Here is a 7,326-nt window from a genome sequence, read left to right as displayed (position 1 = left end):
TTGTCCACACACGGTCGAAATTGACGCGATCGGATTTTGTTGTCGGAAAATTTTATAGCCTGCTCTCAAACTTTGTGTGTCGGAAAATCCGATGGAAAAAGTCCGTTGGAGCCCACACACGGTCGGAATTTCCGACAACACACTCTGATCGCACATTTTCCGTCGGAAAATCCGACCGTGTGTACGGGGCATAAGAAGTACACAAAGATAACTAAAGTCATTTTTTTTATATGTAAGGATCTGAATTGCTTTTCACAACTCCCATGTAAATCATGCCCCTTACCCCTTTCTTTTGTTACTCCAATATAAATAAAGAATTTCAATTTTTAACTCTGTCAGTGTCACTTTGATTGGAATACCCACTTAGCTGCTAAAAAACCCTTTGAGGGATTTTCCATTTAAAGATAGCTAAAGTCAAAGCTTTTTTTAGTTTGGGATAAAGCAGGGAAGTGATAGCTACCTTATCAAGTTGTTATTGCTGTCTTTGTCACTACTAAAGGAATTCTAATCATATACATTTTTTCTATATAAATAGTTTTGCTTTAGATATACTTTAAAACCTACTTAATTACATTATGCAAGCTCCCAAGCTCATAAATATTCCAGTCACCCCTGGCTGGAAAAATGACTTTCCTCCCAGTGCCTAAAGCTCGATTCACATCTATGCATGTTGCTTTTGAGCATTTCTGCAGTGCTTTTGCTGTGCTTTCTGAATTTTTGTAACCATGCTTTTACCGCAATTTTACAGTGATTTTTCCACAATTTGTGATTTGTGTGTGTTTTTTTTTTTTTTACGATCACTGTATATAGCTTTTAGCGCGTTTTTTTGTATTTGAATTTTGTATTGGTGTGCCTCACTTGTAACCGCAGCTTCTTGTTTCTATTCCAAGCGCAGTTTTTTTCCTTTTCTTTTCACTGTATATAGCTGGTTGCCGCATCCCTAACATCCGATGAGTCATCAGCTGTCAGCAGGCTTCCCCTATGACAGCTGAATGTAAAAAAAATTGCCAGCTAAAAAAATTCACGAAAAAAAGTGTGGGTTCCCCCCCTAAGACTATACCAGACCCTTCAGTCTGATAGGGATTTGGAGGGGACACCCCCATGCCAACATTTTTTTAAAAATGGCATGGGGTCCCCCCAAAATCCATACCAGACCCTTTTTCGAGCATGCAGCCCGATAGGTCAGGAAAGGGAGGGGAGGAGCGAACGCCCTCCCTCCTGAACCATACCAGACCGCATGCCCTCAACATGGGGGGTGGGTGCTTTGGGGAGGGGGGCTCTGTGCCCCCCACCCAAAGCACCTTGCCCCCATGTTGATGGGAACAAGGGCCTCTTCCCGACAACCCTGGCCGGTGGTTGTTGGGGTCTGCGGGTGAGGGGCTTATCGAAATCTTGAACCCCTCTTTAACAAGGGGACCTGCAGATCCCAGCCCCCCCATGTGACTCTACCCATTCACCAAAAAAGCAGTGAAATGTAAAAAAAAAACAAGAGCTGGTTTTTGACAAGTCCTTTATTAAAAAAAAAATAGCTCTGAGCCGTCTTCTCCCCAAGCCGTTTTCTCCCACTGCCATCTCTCCTGCTGCCGTCTCTCCCAGTGCCGCCTTCTCCCTGAACCTTCTTCTCCCGCCTCCGTCTCTCCCGCCACCATCTTCTCCTGAAGCTGTCTTCTCCCGCACTGATGTCTTCTTCCTTGCCGCCGGTTACCCGCTAAAAACAAAAAAGGCTGCAGGACAAGAGAGGCCTTTTTTTGTTTTTAGTGGTTAACCAGCTGCAAGGAAGAAGACAGCAGTGATGAGGAAGAAGACTGCGTCGGGAGAAGACGTTGTCAGGAGAAGACAGCTTTGGGAGAAGACGGCTTGGGGAGAAGATGGCTCGGGGAGAAGATGGCTCGGGGGGAAGATGGCTTCGGGAGAGACGGCGGTGGGAGAAGACAGCTCAGAGCTATTCTTTTTAAAAAGCACCTTTCAAAAACCAACTTTTTTTTACATTTCACTGCTTTTTTTGGTGAATGGGTAGGGGTACCATGATACCCAATACCCATTCACATGGGGGGGGATCTGGGGTCCCCTTGTTAAAGGGAGTTTCCAGATTCCGATAAGCCCCCAGCCCGCAGACCTCAAAAACCACTGGCCAGAGTTGTCGGGGACGAGGCCCTTATCCCCATCAACATGGGGGTAAGGTGCTTTGGGGTGGGGGAGCCCCCTGTCCCAAAGCACCCACCCCCCCATGTTGAGGGCATGTGGCCTGGTATGGTTCAGGGGGGCTGTTCGCTCTTCCCCTCCCTTTCCTGACCTACCAGGCTGCATGCTCGGATAAAGGTCTGTTATGGATTGTGGGGGGGACTCCAAGCCATTTTTTTGTGAATTTTTTTTAGCTGGCAATTATATTTTTTACATTCAGCTGTCAGCGGGGAAGCCTGCTGACATCTAATGACTCATCAGTTGTTATGGACACGGCAAACGGCTTTCCGACCTGCTCCTTAGCAACCAGCTATATACAGTGAATGTATTAAAAAAACGCAAATCGCAAAATGTGAAATCGCTGTAAAAACGCTGTAAAATGCTGTAAAAAACACAGTAATTGCATTTTGGATGCGGGTCCAGTGAAGTCTATTAGAAGCAAAATGCTGCATTTTGCTGGAAAAAAGCCCCCAACCCTTTCCAAAAATGCAGAGGCACAAAAATGCATTGATGTGAATGTGTTCCATAGGAACCCATGTCAGAAATATTCCCTGCATTTCTGCAAAATTCAAAAAGCATAAAAAAACGCATTAGTAACCTTCCTGTAGTCTCTGTACGGCCTGAGTGAGAGCAGTGACCTGTTGGCACAGAGCATCTATAGGGGAAGCACTTCTGTTAGCCTCTGACATTGTGACTTGATTATGCTGTCAGGAGTCCGGTTGGAGGCCAAGGTGCTGAAAGGGCTCCCTTTGCAGCTGAGTGCAGTGCAACCCTGAAGGTGAAACAGGGAATGCAGTGCCCAGAGAAGCACAGTTTGCCAATGGCCATGGTTGATTACTGTGGGGCGACTGGAACAAGCGAGATGTTTTGTATGGCAGGCGTGCCTGAGGAGAGCCAGCAGCAGCCGGCAGTTGGGTGATCCAGGAGTATCAGAAGCCAGGCCGGGAGTCGGTGAGCCAAGCTGGGATCAAGTAGTGAAGCAGGCAGGAGCAGGTCAGGATACAAGACAGGGGTCAAACCAGGAAGACAGAATGAGCTGGTAGTGGAAGCCGGGTCCGTAATGGGAAGTCCAAGATCAGAATACAGGAGCACAAGGAACATGGGGGAGCTGATGATAATCCAGCAACTTAGGGATCTCAACAGCAGGTTTATATAGGCCAGGAGGCACCATTGCATATCTGCGTAGGTTCATTAGCGTCGTCACTCATCTATGTACAGCCAATACGCATGAGAGTGCACCGGATGTGGCCATGATGGGTGTTGGCAAGATTGCCAGGTCTTTGGCCTTTTCCCTGACAGTGCATTGACTCCATGCCAGAAGTACATTTCAGGGCTTTTTCTGACCACTTTTATTTAAAACAAAGCAAAAAGTTTACACTTGAATTGTTTCCCACTCAGGGGGTTCTCACCATCAATGCAACAAAACATAGGATTCAGCCTCATGGCTCTCTTTGCATCTTCACTGCTCAGGCCTCATGCCTTGGTCCTGCAGACCTTCAAACACACAGTCCCAGTGCTTGTGCACTTAATGCTGTACCTATGTCAGCTTGACTGTTTTTATTGCAGCTCCCAGCTAATACATTCTCACAGGCTCGGGCCTTTGTCTGTCCTGTCCTGGACAATATGGTGCGATGTGCACCTCACAGCTCCCTTCACACACAGTGACCCCCTTGGGAGGGTGGGGCCACTGACCTCTAACTCTGTCTCTAACATGAATGCAGCACACACCTGCATCATTAGTGTGCTTGTTGGAGGTATGGAGTAATCAGCAGCTACTGACTCTACTGTAGCCATCCTGGCGGCCATTGAGGAGAGTAAAACCATGGTCATGGGGAGGATAGATACACTGGCCATTGAGTGTGGTCTTATCCGACAAGACATGGACAAGTTTAGAGGCCATGTCACGGCGGTAGAGAATCGTACCTCGGATTTAGAGGATACTATGGCTGCCACCTCCCAGACTGTCACTGACCCGCAACGCATGGTTAAAACCCTGATGGCGCGATCTGAGGATGCCGAAAATAGACTGTGCCGCAACAATGTACTCATATTGGGCCTCCCTGAGGGCACGGAGGGCTCACACCCAGCCAGCTTTGCTGAAAATTTCTTTAAAAAAATCCTCAATTTACAAGTCTCCTCAGCTTACATTGTTGAGCTCACTCATAGGGTCCCCACAGGTCCGGGACCGCAAGGCGGCTTGCCCAGACCATTTCTTGTGCGGTTTCTAAACTACCAAGATAGAGATCTCATCCTTGCTGAAGCCCGGAAGAAACTTCAGCTCCGGTTTGAGAACACCACCCTGCATTTCTTCCCAGACTTTTCCCCGGAGTTGCAGAGACGCCGTCGCACGTTCGTGGAGGCTCGGAAGAGGCTCTGAGAAAAGGGACTCACGTATAGTATGTTGTAACCCAGTAAGCTCCGTGTTGAACACCGGGGAGCTGTGAAATTCTTTGAGGTCCGATCGGATGTCTCAGTTTGGCTGGATACCTTGGTTTGAAGTGAATCATCATTTATTTTTGGTTACATTCTGTTTGGGCTATGTTGTCACCCTCGTTTTTCCTGTTGCTGGAGACAAGTAAAGCCCCTTTTTTTTTTTTTTTTTTTTTTGCTTTTTTGCTTTTTACCACAATCCGGTGCAGTGAAGGCTGATTGTACACTGGCGGGAGCATATGCTTTGACTATAATCCTATCCCAGGTTATCTTTCCCAGTGGGTTTAATGGCGGTGTGCTTTGCCAGGAGATGCTTGTGTACAGACCTCACTTTTACTGCATAAAAACATTCCCTTCAAGATGTTGCAGCATACATATAGCTGCTTGGTGCTTCATGGCTACAATATGCATGGAGTCGGATGCTCTCTCTGGAAAGAGTACTCACAGAAGGCGCATAGTGCCAGTGCTCACCCTGTTGACATTTTTGTTCCTTCCTAAGGGACATATGGAATAACTCTATAAGACAATATTCCATTTTTGTTTTTTTGGGGTTTTTGGGGATCAAGTCTGCTGGCTGATGCGGGGTTTGTGTTGTTTTTTTTTCTGTTTTTTTCCCCCCTTTTTTAAGCTGGCAAGACAGGGAATTGTTATGATGGGACTGTTTTGGAGTGAAGTTTTTATTCATGTTTTTTCTTATGTTCTGTTTTTGTGTATTGGCTCCACCTTTTTTGTGGTCGCTTGTTTGTGGCGTCACCCTTGGTACTGCATGGTTGGAGGACTAGAGGACACTCACAAACGGACTCCACCAAAACGTAATGTTTGTTGGTGGGTAATTGTTCTTCTTCAGCATACTGTATGGCTCTGTGTGCCTCTGGACCTCACTCATGCTCCTAGGCCTCCATCTTGTGGCAGATTTCTGAATTACAGTCATGTCCTTGAATTCTAGAATCATCTCCTGGAATATCAGGGGTTTGAATTCAAAATATAAGAGAGCTTTGGTGCTGAAATTTTTGCAGATCCAACATCCCTACATAATGTTTTTACAGGAAACTCTGGCCATGAAACGTCCCTGGATGCACAGAGCCATACATACCACTTATTCTTCTTATGCCAGAGGTGTGTCTATCTTGTTGCACAAGTCCTTACTTTGCTCCATAGAAACGGTGATTACCAATCCTGGGGGCAGATACTTAGTTTTAATAATTGAAGTTTATTCCCAAAGGTTGGCCTTGGTAAATGTATATATTCCCCCTCCTTTTACAGGGAATATCCTGTACGAGGTGTTGGAGAAATTGGCATCTCATGCTCCATTCCAGTTACTGGCGGTTGGAGATTTAAATAATATTCTCAATTATACGTTGGACACGTCCAATCCACACAGGGCTCCAAATCATGACTTGTCGCATTGGGTGGAAGCTGCGGGTCTCACAGAGATCTGGCGGTGGAAGCATCCCACTGACAGATGCTACTCATATCTGTCCTCGGTACATTTTTCGTTCTCCAGAGTAGACCTAGCGTTCGCCAATGGGACATTATTGCCTCTGGTGGCTGAGGCATCCTATCTTCCGGGGAGGGCTTATCGGATCACACCCTCGATTCAGATTACCTTGCAGTTGGGCTCCCAGAGCTCAAGGAGGGTTTGGCGTTTGTCTCCTAGATGGGTTGGGGAACTCACTGTGGAGGAGATGCCGAAACTGCACATAGATACTTTTTGGCAGATTAACGAAGGATCAGTAACGGTACATACTGAGTGGGAGGCCTTCAAGGCCACCACTCGGGGAGTATACATATCAGCTATAAAAGCCCAGAGAATGGAGCAGAATAGTGTAGAAAAACAACTACAGGACAAAGAACAAGAATGCGCTAAGGCACATGCAGATTCACCTTCTCCTGACACATTGACTCAGTTGCAGTTCGCAAGGAGGAATATATCTCTCCATTATCAGGATATGACTACTTGTCAGCTGCAAAGGAGTGCAGCGAGTGTTTTTGAAAAAGGAGATAAAAATGGCAGACTCTGACATAGCTCTCCTGATGGCAGGGGACACTTCCCCAACAGTAGTTCCCTGCATACTGTCCCCATCCGGACAACTACTGAGAGACAGAGAGGACATAGTATGAGAGTTTGTATCCTTCTATAGGTCTCTGTACTCCCCTATAGATTCATATGACACTGGTGACCTTAGGGACACATTAGGGACCCTACAGTTGCCCAAGCTGCCAGAGGAATCTAGCAAGTTTCTGAAAGCCACATTCAGGGAGGAGGAGGTAGCCTCCGCAATAGGATAATTTCCTAGTGGTAAGGCTCCTGGACCCGACGGTCTGCCAATTGAGTGGTACCACCATTACTCAGAGACCCTGGCACCCAGACTACTGCAATTATACTCAGACTGTTTTCATAAGGGGAGCCTCCTCCTGTCCTTTTATGAGGCTCATATTGTATTATTGGCTAAGCCAAATAAAGACCCACTGCAGTGTCCGTCATACAGTCCCATCTCCTTATTAAATATGGACTTCAAAATACTGACCAAACTGTTAGCTACTAGACTTATGTTGGTCCTGCATCAGGTTATCTTCCCTGACCAAACAGTTTTTATGCCCAAAAAGGCCACGGATATCAATCTGCACAGGGTTTTCACCCACACTCAGTTGGGCCCAGATGTTTCCAGTGGTGGAATACCAGTCTTTCTAGATTTGGAAAAGGCCTTTGATTCT

The sequence above is a fragment of the Aquarana catesbeiana genome, linkage group LG02 (assembly GCF_042186555.1).
Source record: "Aquarana catesbeiana isolate 2022-GZ linkage group LG02, ASM4218655v1, whole genome shotgun sequence".
Taxonomy (NCBI): Eukaryota; Metazoa; Chordata; class Amphibia; order Anura; family Ranidae; genus Aquarana; species Aquarana catesbeiana.
This window is presented reverse-complemented; position numbering follows the sequence as displayed.